This window comes from Pimephales promelas, chromosome 21, assembly GCF_988280905.1.
Source record: "Pimephales promelas chromosome 21, fPimPro1.hap1.1, whole genome shotgun sequence".
In the NCBI taxonomy this organism is placed as follows: domain Eukaryota; kingdom Metazoa; phylum Chordata; class Actinopteri; order Cypriniformes; family Leuciscidae; genus Pimephales; species Pimephales promelas.
Window position 1 is genome coordinate 14,259,320 of NC_142789.1, and position 16,864 is coordinate 14,276,183.

At 38.5% G+C, this 16,864-nt stretch overlaps 1 protein-coding gene across 2 annotated transcripts in view; it reads left to right on the forward strand.

Moving 5' to 3' along the window:
- naaladl2 (N-acetylated alpha-linked acidic dipeptidase like 2) overlaps positions 1 to 16,864 on the forward strand; it is a 368,062-nt gene that overhangs the window by 320,938 nt on the left and 30,260 nt on the right. The gene's annotated exons all lie outside the window — the stretch shown is intronic.

Sequence of the window (16,864 nt, forward strand, 5' to 3'; positions counted from 1 at the left end):
ATCTCGATGATTCCACAAGTCATCAAACGGGTCAGAGAGAGTGGGTGCCCAGTTCTTCTGGTGGCTCCTCTATGAAAATCCAGATCGTGGTTTCCGGAGCTGGTTCAGTTATCGGACACAGCTCCATGGCCTGTCCCGGAGCGGTTCCGAAGGGAACGATGTGGCATCCGCGGCCCGATCTATGGGCCCTCCATGTGTGGCCCCCAAACGGGTATCTGGGGACCTTCCTGTGAAGGTGTTGAACACTGAAGCTAGGACCCCGTCGACTCGGCGCCTCTATGCTTTCAAATGGGAGTTTTTTTTTTGTTTTTTTTTGTTTTGTTTTTCCAGCTGATGCTCAAAAAAACATAAAGAACCAGAGTCATGTGAAATATCAGTGGTCCTCTCATTCCTACTGGAGCTGTTGGACGCGGGCCACTCCCTGTCAACGCTCAAAGTGTATATGCCAGCCATTGCAGCACACCATGTTATAGTGGCTGGCCAATCACTGGGAAGAAACGACCTGGTCGTGAGATTTCTGAAGAGTGCTAGAAGGATCAACCCCTCCATACCTCCCTCTGTAAAAGTATAGAGCATCTACTAATAATTATATATGAATAAATCGTTTTTTACTGATGCAGATGTTAGAAACGATACAAATGCCAACTTGTATCCGATGCACACTTATTTAAATCGATGCATCGCATCATTAGCTTTTATGCCGATGCACTGATGCGAATCGGTGAATCTTAGCATCCCTAATATACATGTTAGGATTACGGCTTGTTCTGTATGATCATGGGTCCTGAGCTGCAGTGGCAACCAGTGCGGCATTTTGCATAGCATTCCCACTGCGTATAGCTGCACAATACGAAGTGACCGTTCGAAAGGGAACTACTTGGTTACTCATGTAACCTCAGTTCCCTGAGTTAGGGAACTAAGTATTGCGTAGCCAGCCGCACTGTACTAACTGGCTAGTTGTTGCTTCAGTTGTATAAACCTGCTATAATGGCGAATTCAGGGACCAATATAGGCTGAGGCCATGGCCCTTGGCGGCCTCTGGCATGTAATGAAGTAGAGTGCCACTGTTAACCCCAGTTAATAAGTGTTAAAGTTAATGCCACTAACTTAATCCTCTTCACTCTGTCCCATGCTTCACTGCTGCTCCGGAGGGAAACCAGTGCATTAAGAGCCCGGGGGTGAAAACTTTTGAACAAGTTGAAGATGTCAGTTCTGGCTAGAGGGAGCATAACAATTGTCAGCAGTATCTTTATTGCTCTTGACAAGCAAGTTTGGTTTCAATGCTGTTTAAAAGTAAAAACTCAGGAAACCTCACTTGACCTTCATACTGAGTTCTGGTCTCAAATGTCATTTTCAAGATTTTGGTATTTGTTTCAAATGGAACGACATAGCATTGCATCTTGTATTTTGTCAGGTCTACCAATACATTTTTTTTTATCCTGTATAAATAATTTCTGAGCACAGAAGACCTCTGAAGTGAGTGATCGCTTTTCTTATCTTTCAAACTAAAACTTTTCTGTCTGTTTTCTGCTGCACTTTTTTTCTTTGTTAGTCATTTTGGAAACGGACCCAGCAGTGTTTTTTGAAGTCCCACAAACACCAATTAAGCGCTGTATGATATCCATCTATAATGAAGCAAAATGGCACGTAATTTGAAGCTGTAGACAACAAATCCAAATCTAAAATGCATTCATGGGTGTACGCTCTCTGATTCTGTATTCTGTTGGGAGAGCAGTTTCTCACTGTCTTTGCAGCTTTGAGGTATGCACAAGTTCTGTAAACATCAGTAATTAAAATAAACCCATCATAACAATCCAGCTAATCTGTGCCTTTGTATCATATATTATTCTTGGTATCACCTTTAACATTTTTCCCTATAGTGAAACAGGCTCCATTGGTGTACAATGCACACTGTCTTACATTGTATGCAAATTATATTATATTGAGCAGGGTCACAGCAGTCAAGACAGTGAGGGTTGGTTTATGATTTTACCATAGAATAGTATATGAAGAGTTCAGATGCAAAAGCCTCTAAATGCCTCTATATGCCTTATATATTCATAACATATTCGTAAAATGTTGCAGAAATTTTGAGAAAACATAAATAGCATGGATATATACTGCAAGAAATCGTAAATAATATTAATTAAAAACAATAATAATAATGATTCATCATTATTTCCTTGATCAGTTTTAAACACCTGTAAAATAATAAAAGATCAGATAACTTGAAATAAAAATAAGACGTTTAAAATTCAAATGCAATTTATTTTTACACACACACAAAGTATGTGCTGGCATATAAATGTTTATAAATAGTTGGTTACATTTTATTTTAAGGTGTCCTTGTACAATGCAATTATACATATCCTAACATGTAGTTACTATAGGGTTAGGTTTAGGTTAGTTTCATGTGCATAATTTAATATTAAGACCTAATTTCTAAGAAATGTCTCAGAGATGTCTATTAAAACTGTGACACTTGTGTATTGTTAATAAACAGGGGCAATAATACATACAGCACAATTAGTTTATTGATGGACCAGCCCGATCAAGTCGTATTCTTTAAATCCAAACACAGCACTCCACTGAACATATGCAATGCTCTAATTAGCTTTTAATAATCAAAGACATGCTTGCGGAATGGGAAAATTGTGAGCTTGTAAGTTGAAATGAAACTTTGATAGCAGGAAGCTTAATTGGTTCCAGCATCTGGCAGATGTTTGTCATGAATTAATCACTCGACAGTTTACTATTCAATAAACACACACACATTTGCAGATCCCTCCTTTTGCTCAATGGTTTTCCCAGTTTTTCGCTGGTCACTGCTACACTCCTTCAGTCAAGACCTTCATTGTGTGTTTGTTGAAATTTTGACTGGCCGAACTCTCCTTTTCAGTCCCCAATAATTATCCATTTGCATATGAAATCACAGAGCCTCAATTCATAGGTGACAATTTTCATAATCTGCCAGTTCCTAGCCAAACTGAAGGCTTAATGGCTGAATTAATGCACAACAACATGGATGAATGACCCGCCAGTACAACAGACTTAAAACAAACACACTTCTGCTGTTTACAGCTTGATAATCATTCCGGTAATCATTCCGGTCATTGGGAATTTAGGGTAATGTAAATCAACTAACACTTTTAAGAGTTATAATACACAAAAATGCATGTTAATAAGTCCCTGTTGAATAATTGGTATGTGTAGTGGCTTTCATATGGTTATATGTTAATGATTATTCAAGATCATACTCTTACACCCAAATAAGCATATTTAACATTCACATGAGATCTTTTCAACCTGCATATTGTGATGTTTTTCGTTCACTGTTAACTCTTGACACGATACCATCTGGAAGCTTAATGACAGAAGCAGAAGGCTACTTGATGAGAGATTTGTCTTCCCAGACATATTGCAGGAATAAATTTGACTGACGGTGGTCATTAAGGCATTGATTCAGTAAATGCCATGTGGTCAGATTTGAGTTTTAGTGCTTCATTGCTGTGTGAATCTTTAAGAGCTGCTTGAACTGTGAGGGTCAGTGAGGATGTTCTTTCATTGGAAACAGTGGGAAGAGAAGCTCTAACATATGTCATGTTGGCTTTTTGTACAGAGAAACAAATGCAAGAAAAGCATTGTTTTAAATTTGTTATTCTCAACCAATGTTTTAGTTTTAATCTGGCTAAAATGGTATGTCATTTTAGCTAATGAAAACATTTTAGTTGACACAAAAGTGCAAAATAAAATATTCAAACATTTTATATTACGTAACCACATTTAACAAAAACATGCTTCTGAAATAACATGATGATTTCACTATTGTAGAATAATTATGTGTACGTAGTTCAGTCGTGAAACTCTAGATGATGCAAAATGATAGGTTCTTTACTTGCATTCTGCAAGCAATTACACCATTAATACATGGCACAAGCAGATAGGCCTCTGCTATTTCTGCAGCCAATGAGATTGCTTGCTCAACAATTAAATACGTAGTTCAGTGTTTGCTGTAGGCAAATCAGAGATCCTCTGAAACCCTCCACCTCCCCTAGCTCCACCTGCCTAGATATGCAACAGGTTTTAAGTATGTTTATTTATGCAGCAGCAGCATATCTTACATGTTCACAGCAGGTTGTCTTTGAATATATTGCCATTTCATACTTGCTTTGTAATATATTAACATTGCCATATTCGATAACAATGCAAAGCTACTGAGTTGTTATGATTTAATGTGAATTTTTGGATGATCAGAAGTTTAACTCTTACAGCTTAATCGGGTCAGTTTCTGACAATTGACTGGATTATACAGTATAAAACAATATATTTTTTTTTCTTCAAAAACATTATTAGTGTATTTTCAATACCTTGCAGTGTTTTTTTTTTTTTTTCCTTTTTGTATTTTTGTCAACAGGATGTTTTAAATTATCATCTTAACTATCTTAACTATCATCTTAACACACATTTTCATTGAGCCTTTGTTATCATTAACAAAAGAAAAGATTTGGTAACACTTTATAATAACTACACGCCCAATCATTAGTTAAGTATGAGTAAACAGTTAATTCATCATTCAGAAAGCATTAATAGACATTAAAAAGCAGTTTATAAATACAGCTATAAATGCTTTCTTCTTGATTTAAAAGCATATCTATAATTTGTTTAATAATTGTATATCCATCCTTTATTAAAGATCATTTTATCATTTCAAAATGAAGAATTGCATTTTTTTTATGAACCAGTTATTTGAGAGTTGTCCGTGGTTCGTAAGATTACTTGGAGTGTGTAAGTAAATGATTAATAAACTAATTAAATGTACATTCATACATCTTATTATTCAGACATAGTGACGGTTACTTAGAGTGTGTAATAAATGCTTTATTAACATGTATTAATGCTGTACTTCAGGGTTAATTCGAGTAGTTATAAAGCATTTAGTAGTGGTCAGTTAACTATGTTCGTGAGCTCATCTAAAGTGAGGACTATTCATGCCTTGTAAAGCATTTATAAAGGAGATTTAAAGGCTGATAAATATTTCTATGTTCTGTATCACTGTGTTGTGTTTGTTACATTTGACTGTTTAGAAGATTGACGAGTCTTTAAATCGGCTTTATAAATGCTTTACAAAGCATGAATAGTCCTCACTTTAGATGAGCTCACAAAAATAGTCAACAGACCACTACTAAATGCTTTATACCTGTTTTTACAACATTTACTTACACTTTCTAAGTGATCTTATGAATGACTGACAACTCTTAAATAACTGGGTTGTAAATAATGCTATATTTCATTTAGAAATGATTAATTGATCATTAACAAAGTATGAAAATACAATTATTAATCACATTATAGATAGCCTATGCTTATAAATCAAGAAAAAACATTTAGCTGTATTTATAAACTGCTTATTAATGTCTATTAATGTTTTATAAATGATGAATTAACGGGTTACTCATGCTTAACTAATGATTAATAGCGTACAGTTAATATAAAGTGTTACCAAATATTTTTATCAGTAATTTCATTAATTAGATTAAAACCAATCTTAGCCATTTATCAATTATGATTATTTACATGACATGGACATTTAACGTCATCAGTTTAAATTAAATTAAAATGTTGTGTCTTCCTTAAAGGGACTTCTTTGGACTAACATTTTTTTTTTTTTTAATTTTTAGACTTAGTGACATATTAACCTTGGGGGATCTTATTTGTAATACTTTGTGAGACCTAATTAATATATTTTCCTGGCTTTCATTAGAGTCTGATGCTATTAAATAATGTAGGTCCTCCAGCAGATTATAGACAGGGCTCTAAGCTTTCATTTCTTTTTAGTCAAAGATTTAAGAGCACTGTAATGAGTGACACGATGGTTTAGTGTGGGTGATGGAAGAAGACAACGGGTCGGCGAATATTTGAGCTTGTGTGCTTTATTTTCTTAACTCTTTCCACGGCGACTCAGCGCTCTTTTTATTAAACTCAAAATAAGCAATCACTGCAGATCAAACTCTTCCCGCTGTACACAGCTTTCTCCAGTTCCCAGTCGTCACACTCTTCCCGCTGATCACAGCTTTCTTGGTCACGGCCACGGATAAACACGGATTGTCTGGACACAGCTCCGCACACAGTCACACAAGCTCCAAGGTCTCTCTCAACACTCTGTCCACCTGGCCCTCTTAAATACGCTCACCTCACGCCAATCACTGAAATCACAAACAGGTGTTCATCGTTTGAACTTGACCCACTTACTTCCCGCTCGGCTCCTCCCTCGCTCTCTCGCCGCAGACACCGCTGAATCACGCCCCCCCCCCCCCCCCCCATGCCACAAGCACCTTCTGATCAATGACAGAAATTAACCTTCCCATTAGAGGGTGATATTTGACGCCTTTGGATTTTCAAAGGCTTTTTTCTAACCTACAGTAGTTAAATTCATCTTTTATGTCAAATTCTTAAACCAAATTCTTAATCAAAACGATAAATTATATTAGAACAATAAGACAAAATCAGGCAGAATTAAGAATCAAATTAAATCAGAATCAACACAATTCATCTTTGCACTGCAGAGGTGGCATTGAAGCACACAATATTGCCATTTATGTATATTTACAGACTGTTTAATGAGGTGGATTGGATTGAATTCATTACAATTTATAATTACAATTTAATGAGGTTAATGTTTTGATTATGTTTTGAATATAGAAATGTTAAATTATTAAAATAACTGCTTGGTTACTCATGTAACCTCAGTTCCTTGAGTAAGGGAACAAAGTGTTACGTAGCTATACGCAGTGGGAAAACTCCATTTTCTCGATTTACTGAAACCTACATGTAAAACGCATTTGCAGCTGCACGGCTCGCCCATTGCGTATCTAGCTCGCTCATAGGCTGTGCTGCAGCAACTGCACATCCAATGGCGCGGGCGCCTCTGACGTGCGACCAATGAGACAACTCTACGTCATTACACATCAGTGCCCGTCAAGGGGTCGAGGCCTCAGCCTAAATTAGTCCCCGAATTCATTACAGCAGGTTTATACGACTGAAGCGACAACTATTCCATTTAAAACAGTTCGGCCGGCTACGCAATACTTTGTTCCCTAACTCAGGGAACTGAGGTTATGTGAGTAACCCATAATGACCATCAGGGTCATTAGAATATGACAATCCCACCAGCCTAAGCCGGTTTATAATGTGAAAATATTACCGGCACAGTAAAGTAATGATAAGCCCGGACACCGTCGGGCCTTAATCATACCGAAAGCATCCACGTCTGCAGGAAAGGTACCTCCATATTATAGAATTTCATAAATGTGGACAGTGAGGACCAGCCGGCAGCATCACAAATATCTTGAATGGAAAAGCCCTCCACTATCCACCTTGACAGTCTCTTCTTAGTGACTGGATCCCCCGTGGATCAACCACCAAAGCAGACAAAAAGATTTTCTGATTGCCTAATCGATGCAGAATGCTGCAGATAGATTCTCAGCACCCTGACAGGGCAGAGCAGATTAACCTCCCCATCTTCTGTAGAAGGGGGAAGGGCTAATAATATAATGCACTTTGGGAACATAACTGTGACCTGGGCTTGAGGATGACTATGGAGTCATCTAGACCAAATTCCAGACATTCCAGGCTAACCAAGAGAGCCTGCAGATCTCCCACTCGCTTGATTAGATGCCAATGCCAACAGGAGAGCAGTTTTCAGCGAGAGAGGTTCAAGATCAGCCAACTGGAGCGGTTCAAAAGGTGGACCCTTCAAAGCCCCTAGGACCGTGAAGAGGTCCCATGGTGGCACAGAGGGCGTTCTAGAGAGGTTAATACTCCTAGCACCCTTCAGAAATCTCACGACCAGATCATTTCTTCCTAGTGACTGGCCATCCACCAGAACATGGTGTGCTTCAATGGCTGCCACATACACTTTGAGCATGGACTGAGAGCGACCCGTGTCCAACAGCTCCTGTAGGAATGAGAGAACTACAGATATCTCACATGACTCTGGGTCTAAATGGTTTTTTAAGCACCAGCAGGAAAACCCCCACCCATTTCAAAGCATAAAGGCACCAAGTCGACGGGGCTCTAGCTTCAGATATAGTGTTCAACACCTTCACAGTAAGGTCCTCCTTTAAGGACCACACATTGGAGGGCCCATAGGTCGGGCCACGGATGCCACACCATTCCCTTCGCCTGTGTGAGGAGGTCTTTCCTCATCGGGACAGGATTTCCAGAGAGGAGCCACCAGAAGGACTGGGCACTCGCTCTCTCTGACCCATTTGATGACTTGTGGAATCATCGAGACAGGGAAAACCATACAGGGGGCGGTTGGGCCAGCCGTGGGCCAACGCATCCCTCTCTTTCAAGAAGAACATTGTGCAGTGGGCGTTGTGGCTGAGAGGCCTGTTTCGTCGGCTTTGCTGGCTGAGGCGTAGACGGGCTGGCTTTGTTTTTTTGTTTTTGTTTTTGGCTCAATGCAGAGCTAGAGCGTTTAGGCAAGTGAAGTGTAGCATGGCCTGGGACATCTTCTGTGCCTCGGTGTACCTCTCTGCAAACCCCTTCACCGCTGGACTGAAGAGACCGGTGCTGGAAACTGGGGACCTCGTCTTTTCTGAGTCTTTGATATCGGTGAGGTTTAGCCAGAGGTGGCGTTCAATCACGACCAAGCTCGCCATGTTGTGGCAGTCGGGAGGAACGTGGTGAGCTTTGTCATCTACCATTGCGAGCTGTGGCGCTACCACGACCAGGTTTGTTATGCTGCGGAGGTCCCGAAAGGGTCCAGGCCAGCCTCGTCCATAGACCGAAGGAGTTTGCCCTGGTAGACATGCAGCATGGCCATCGTTTGCAGGGCCGATGCTGCCTGACCACAGGTGGGATATGCGTATCCAAGGAGGGCTGACGTGCTTCGGCACGGTTTGTTTGGTTGCACGGCTCTAGTAGGTGATTGAGCAGGAGAGATTGAGGTATGCGGCGACGTGGCCGGCATGTCTTCACAAATATGCATGTTCTCCGGCTGCTATTGGCTGCGGCACTTCTTCTTCCTCGGCTGAAGTAGGGCTGAGAGAGGAGATGTGAGTAATTTGGCGTCGCCTTCTCGGGCGAGAGCTAGCCGAATCCACAGTGCAGGATTTTACACGAGGCATTTTAAACAACTCCTCGTGTGAGCAATAGTGAATGGATATTGCAGGATAGCCACAGGTGAGACGGCGTTATAAGACATTCAGCTGAGAAGGGGTAATCTGCTGAATTTGTAGCTCACTCAGGCTAAAAGGCTTGTTCGAAAGCGAAGGCTCAGTAAACAATCAGAGATGTGTAGTTTACAGCTAAATGAGTAAAATCTGCTATAATGGCGAATTCGTAGAACATAGCGTTGTACAAAAAAACCTGCGTTTTGAGTGATGAGTTGATTTTGACTAACTTAAACACCTCTGATTGGCCATTGCATTCAAGAAATCAACAGATTATATCTGTGATTGGCCACATTGTATGAAACTCTACAAAACACATTGTAAATAGAAACATTTGACGCTATCCAAAATGGAAACATAAACACACACTGAATCGTTTGCAAAATCTGTTAATATGCTATTATTAGTGTCTGCTGAGTTCGCACCCTAGAACCAGGCCTGATCGGGCAGTGAATGCAACTGAAATGGTCACACTGTAGAGCTCTGCTAGATGTCCAAATCAACACTGACTTCTTTGGTTTTGCTATATATGCCCTAGCCTTTGTACTCTAAAACAGTCATTCAAGCCTGAATCAGAATGATTTTATTTCATTATCAGTGAAATAGTTTAATTTGGACATTGGTGGACACTTTTACACACATTTTTTTTTGTCCTATACTGTCATCCCTCCCACTGTCTTTGTCATAGCTGTGCTGTACATCCATGTGTATTTCCCTCTCAATCAGCTTTCAAATCTTCCTCTAATCTGTCAAATCTGACAGGCAAATCCTACAGTGTGCACTTCCAAATTACAACATGCTTGTCTCCATTGTTAATACTCGCCCCGCTAACAGAACAACATGACATGGGAAACAAACACCCTTCAGTCTGGTGTTCAGATCAGACAGAGGCCTGTCTCTGCGCTGTGAGTCTGTGTTCTGTGATTCATCAGTGTGCCTGAACTGCTCAGAGGGAGCCCTCTGCTGTCAATAACCCCCTGCCTCCAATGCATCCACCTGGCTCTAATGTACACAAATATATTCCTCTGGAGTACCAACATACCCTGGAGCAAAAGCCAAGCCAGAGATTGTAAAAACAAGAGTGCACACCCGTGCACGTACAGTATGTGCTTTCTCACACACAAATATACATTGATAGTCTTGTAAAGAGAGAAAAAAATAACACCTGAATTTAAAGACGAAAATGCTGATAAGTCTCATAAACCAGTTCGCTTATGAAAATTGGTGTGTTGATGTGAGATTTTGGAATGATTGGGTTTTTCTTTAGGTTCTGAATTCAAAACATGAACAGATGTTGTATCTGCAGATTGAATCAGCTGCTTGTCAGAATACCATTCAAGTTGTTTTCATGCAGAGGAAAAGTTCTAGTTTTGCTTAACTGTTTATGGCCTTTACCCACAAAAGAACACAGTTGAAGACATTTACATGACATTTTCCGGTTATTAATCATATTTTTTTTTGGTGCAAAATCAAAAAATACACTTGATGACCTACATCATGACCGACATGATGTGTGGTGGTTTATTTCTGTGATTTATGTGGTATTTTAGAGACATTAATAATAATAATAATAATATATATGTAATATATATAATATAAAATATATAATGTAAATATATAATGTCTCTAAAATACCACAGAAATCACAGAAATGAACCACCTCACATAGGCTGGCATAGACAACACACACATGTTGGGATATCTGAGGTACTATGGAGACATTTATAAAAAATAGAATAAATATGTATGTGATATCAGAAGTCGAAGTGACATCACTGATATAATTAAATATTTTTGTAATATATATATATATATATATATATGGTACTTTAGAGGCATTATAATAAAATACATATTACCTTAAATAAATAATAATTAAACAATTTCATAAAATTAAATGATAATGGTGGTACTGTAATGACAATAATTAATTACATATTGTGATATAGGTCATACTTAAGAGAAATTAATAAGTTTGTGTATTCCTGTTTGTCATAAAACATAATTCATAAATTAATATTAAAATAAAGAAAAATATATAACTGGTTTAAAATGAAAATGTTCAAAAATAAATCTGTGATGACTGCACTTATCAAAGATATATTAATTACCCTAAATTTAATCGAAAAAAAAAAGTTTTGAGTTATCAGTTAAGTTGGTTTAGATCAAATTAATTTAGGTTAGGTTGATTGCTTTAGACTATGCGTTTGATCAGGTTGATCATAATATCTTTACTTGCTGCATTTGTGTTTGTTCAGGATTTTATCAAATGGATACATCGGCCTATTTTGGTTTCAAGGAGCACTAGACAAGGATGCCCTTTATCAGGGTAGTCATACAAGTATTGCTAGTATTGAACCATTGCTTTTTAACATAAGGAAAAGTTTAACTGGTTTATCAATACCCACAATGTCTCGGCATTTAAGAACTATAATTACTGCTTATGCTGATGATGTTACAGTCTTTGTCAATGAAAATAATGATATAAAAGAGTACTTGATGTGTATGAAAAGGGCATTATCAGCAAAAGTAAACTGGATAAGAATTAAGGCTTTCTGGTAGGGTCAAATAAATTTGGAAAATATCCTAGAACTACCAGGTAACGTGAACTGGAAAAGAGTTTTGGAAAGAGTGTGCACCCGATTGTCTAGATTGCTACCTCGGTTATCCTACAGTTATCCTATTTTACAACCTCTAAAAAAACAAAACTAGTTCAAGACATTCAAAGGATGCTGGTGAACGTTCTTTTTGACAGGACAGCATTGGGTCCGATCTGCTGTCCTTTTTTTTTGCCAGTGCATAAAGGGGGGCAAGATCTTGTATATATCAGATATAGACTTGTAGCTTTTCGTCTGCAAGCTGCCCAGAGACTGCTGTAAAACAATGACATTGCCTGGTCTAACACTACAGTCGCACTCTTGAGAAAAGCAGGCAACGTTGGACTTGATAAGCACCTCTTTTTATTGAATTTGAATCAAGACAACTTTAACAGACTTGACTTCCTTCTGTAGATCTTGATCTATATCATTTGTTTTGTACCTCAAGACCTGCTGGAATATATGCTGGCTTTTGGCTGATGAAAGAGCTACTTTTTTATCTTTTAGACACTAATGCTATGCCAATTTGTCATCATGGCTGATAGCTGCTGGATGTGTACAGCTTGGACAGATCAGTTTGGATACCCAACTGGAATAAAATCTATTCGATTTTTGAAACTGCGTACTGACTTTTATCAACAACTCTAACTATATTATTGATTGGATAGATGTGTGTGACTACGATTTCCCATCCTTGATGATAATTGCTGACATGAGAGAATGGCATGATGAGGAAAATCTTTTAAAAAATCTGTCTACTTTCTAAAAAAAGCGTGTGAAAGTGATCCAGATAGTCTATCTGGAGTAACATCATTTAGGTGGACTGAATTTTTTGAGTGGACATCTCCCCCAAAGGTAAAGCTGGCGGTCACTGTACAAATGGCCAATTGGTAAAACGAACTGGTGACTTAAGTAGGAAACTCAGAAGGGAAGACCCGGAGACTCGGTTGTATCTTCAACAGGATTCTGTATTGAGAATGAGCTGTTGGTAGCTGCAGTCATCAAGTCTGACACATGAACTTTACATGGTATCTTATAAGCATTAAGTGGACAGTCCTTGAAGGTGCTTACAGTCCATAAAAAGGTGTTGACCTTACACGCAGCCTAAGAGGTGACCACTAAATCAAATCATCTAAGGACAATATAGGTAATTACCCTCGACTTAGAAGATAATGGTACAACCCCCAAATTGTATTAAACATCTAGCCTGTCTTCGTCATATTCATATTCTCTTTGATTATGAGGCGTGTCTTAACCGAACCAGAAAAAAAAAACTCAATTTGATTGGCGTGACGATTTCTGAACGATCATAATTACTCTTCAATGGATCGAGTCCATACCGAACTTCTGTACCAAAAAATGTTGTGGGTGGGGTTTGGGCTGGCATCCAGGCTAATAAACATCACTTGGTTGCAAGAACTAAGGCTATGCAAATATTCACACATAGTTTGACTCTAAGTAGGAAGATCAAAGACTGACAAAAGCCCCTCACTGGAAACTCTATTGAATCTAATCAGTAAATTAGAAAATCAGAAAATCAGCCATCATGTTCACCTTGAATGCCCAATACAGTGCAGTTCTTCTTATGTGATGTTATGTAAGGATGTAGTATCAGCAGATCTTAAACAGAATCTTAAATTTGTCATCCCACAATGGAGGATTGTACATGGTGCAATAGCTTCAACCAGATACTGTATGTGGTGAACCTCAATCCAAACGTAAGGTGTTGTCCATTTTGTTCTTTTGCAATGTGTACTTTTGGGTACATTGTTTTCTTTCTTCTTTTTTTCCTCAATGGGTATCATCTTTATGTAAAGATTTAGTTAATCAATTGTTCATTTTTGCTCTGTATAAGATTTTTTTGGAACTGTCAAATGTGCTATCCCTTAAAGTTCAGCACCTTAAAGTGTTGACAGATAAAAATTGATGTTGTAGATGATGAAATCCTGGAGTGAAACAACATCAGAATCATAGCAACTACAGAATGTAGATGTGTTATACAAAATATGTATGTTTCATCTGTTGTAATTAGCTGAATGTGTGATAGTTCCCTCGCCGCTTTGGCCTTTTTTGTGTTGGGTATTAGTTTCTGCCACCCAATAGAAAGAGAGAGCAAAAGAACTAAAGAGCAACTCCAGAAATGAGGCTATAAATAAAAATTCTGCTTTTGTGTTCAGGCACATTCTGCAGTGCTGATTAATGCTCTCTCTGCTGAAATCAATGCTGGAATCTCTCAGTCTCTGATTGATTCCACATCACTCCAACTTACACTTTAGGGCTTTAATAAGAAAGCAAAAAATATGTATAAAACAAAAAAAAGAAAATAGGAGAACAAGAAAAGATACGATTTTGATTTGTTGCAGTTATGGAAAATGGTAGGAACATTTTTAAATCAAACAAAGTTGCTCAACACATTGTGCACTTAATACAAACATTTCAACAATACACTGATACATTTATTTAAATAATAATACAATCCCAATCCTTGTTCTTATTCATCCATCCATCCTTTCTTCAAACCGTTTATCCTCAGGGTCACAGGGTGCTCTTGTCCAGTTCATGTTTATTATTTTACATTACGAAAAATGCATTGCATTGTTGGATTTTTATGTTGTTGTAAGGATATATGTTGATTGATGCTGCTGCAAATATGGTTACCTATTGAGCCAGCGCAGTCTCATCCCAAGACGTCATATAACTGACGTCTTGGGACGTCTTTTGACCATACGTCGACATCCGCCATTTTAGGGTACCCTTAAACGTCGGTTAGATGACGTTATCGGATCCTAACCCTACCCCAGACCTAAACCTACCCCTAAACCTACCCCGTCACCTAACTGACGTTAAAGGTAAAGCGTCAGTTGTATGACGTCCCAGGATCGTCATGTAACTGACGTTAAATGGTACCCTAAAACAGCGGATGTTGACGTATGGTCAAAAGACGTCCCAAGACGTCAGTTTTATGACGTCTTGGGATGAGACTGTGTTAATCGAGCCATGGTGTTCATGTAGGAGAGTTCGAGCCTAGCTCTCGAAAAATATTCCCTGTTTTTTAAAAATGCTGTCTGTGAAGCGGCTTTCTGTGCGCACACACCCGAAATGCATGGACAGAAAGCCACTTCTCAGCAGGTCTTAAAGTTACAGCAGCTTAAAATACCAGCTGCACTCTGTCATTAATGTTTATCAAAGAGCACAAGAAAATAGAGACTGCTCTTTTCTGAATACATTTTGTAGCTTTCATAAAAATGTATATATAATTAATTTATACGGTGAAGGTGCAGTGTTATTTTACATTTGATTACTATATTCAATTTCTGTATTTCTTTCCTGAATACTACTGTTACACCTTAAAATCCTTATTTAAATACTGACTGTTTACTTGTCTTTAAAAGTATTTGAAATTTTGTGTTAGTTAAGATAGTACACAAAATTTGAACTGTGAAATTTCACTGGTACTGTCAGCGCAGTCTCATCCCAAGACATCATACAACTGACGCTTTTGACCATACGTCAACATCCGCCGTTTTAGGGTACCCTTAAATGTCGGTTAGATGACGTCATCTAATCCTAACCCTACCCCAGACCTAAACCTACCCCGTCACCTAACTGACATTAAAGGTAAAGCGTCAGTTGAATGACGGCCCAGGATCGTCATCTAACCGACGTTTAAGGGTTCCCTAAAACAGCGGATGTTGACGTATGGTCCAAAGCGTCAGTTGTATGACGTCTTGGGATGAGACTGTGTTAGTACTGTTGGTACTGTATGTAAAATGTTGGTATCGTAAAACAATCTTATTTATTTAAAGAGAAGCGCATGGGTCAAAAGCAATATTTTCTATTCATTTCATCCCCAGAAAAAAAAAAATCCATTGAACAGAGACATCGATAGACAAAATAGTATTGGTGGTACTGGCCTATAATTCGTAGCACTTAGTACATATGCTGTTAAAAACATGTTTGCACAGGTTATAAAGTTTATTGTATCTTTGTGGCCGCTTAGTTTTTGTGTAATTTGGCCAAAATCTCATGTTATCAAAGATAAAGTGTTATGCAGAGACTATTTAAAGTATTGATTATGGCTCAATTTCTACATTAAGACACTATTGTCCGCTCCTCAAATACATAAAACATTAGTCTTTATATAATTCTAGTGATTCTTGAAAATGAAAATGTTGTAGGCCTACTTAATCAAAGCACCCGTTCTTTATTTACCCTTGCATTGCAAACAAGCAGAGACGATCCAAACTGCATGTGGCATTTCTTTCACAATAAAGGCAGGATGGAGTTTTTTGGGTGGAGGTTTTATTGACAGTTTGAGGATCCAATGGAGTTGTGAGGATTAGTCACAAGCTCTTATTAATATTTTTAATTAGTTAAATATTTGCGAAATATGGAGATACGTGGTTTGTGCCTTGCGCTCCTGTGTTTGCTGTATATTTTATCACCTGATCTCGTGGGAGGCCAGGCCATAAACTCCTACCCTGGGGCTAATTCATTTAGGCAGGGTTAGTGGTCAGACACTTGAATACTCCTTTGAGGCGTGCGTTATGGTGAACTTTCACAGGTCCGTCCCGAGAGGAAGATCAGCCCCATATTGCCAGCCTATTGCAAACTGTAGTTTTCACAAAGTTCAGGAGAGGTCAGGCAGAACAGACACCATGATAAAACCACAGTTTATTTGTGTTCATGCTGTGCAAGTCTCCCAGCCCATGTGTTAACCTCATGCAGAACATGAAGGGACATCAGGAGAATCTATAATGTTTGATCTGTGACAACTGTGGATGCAGGAAAAGTTCAGTACGGATCTTGCTGTCTGCACAGTTACAATCACCCATCAGATGCCAATGCAGAGTGTCTGGGGCGGAAAGCAACAGAATCCAACAAGGGAGTGAAAATCAATGGAAAGGCAGAAAGATAAGACCAAATGCAACCAATAATTATAGTTCAGTATTGAAGGACTGGCAGCTTTAAAAAATGCTCTTGTTATCTGAGCCTATTAGAAAGAAGCATTGCGAGCACTCACAGACAATTTCAACACTTAAAACATGATGGTTTCTGTAGTGCAATCCATTGCTAAAACAACGTCATGCA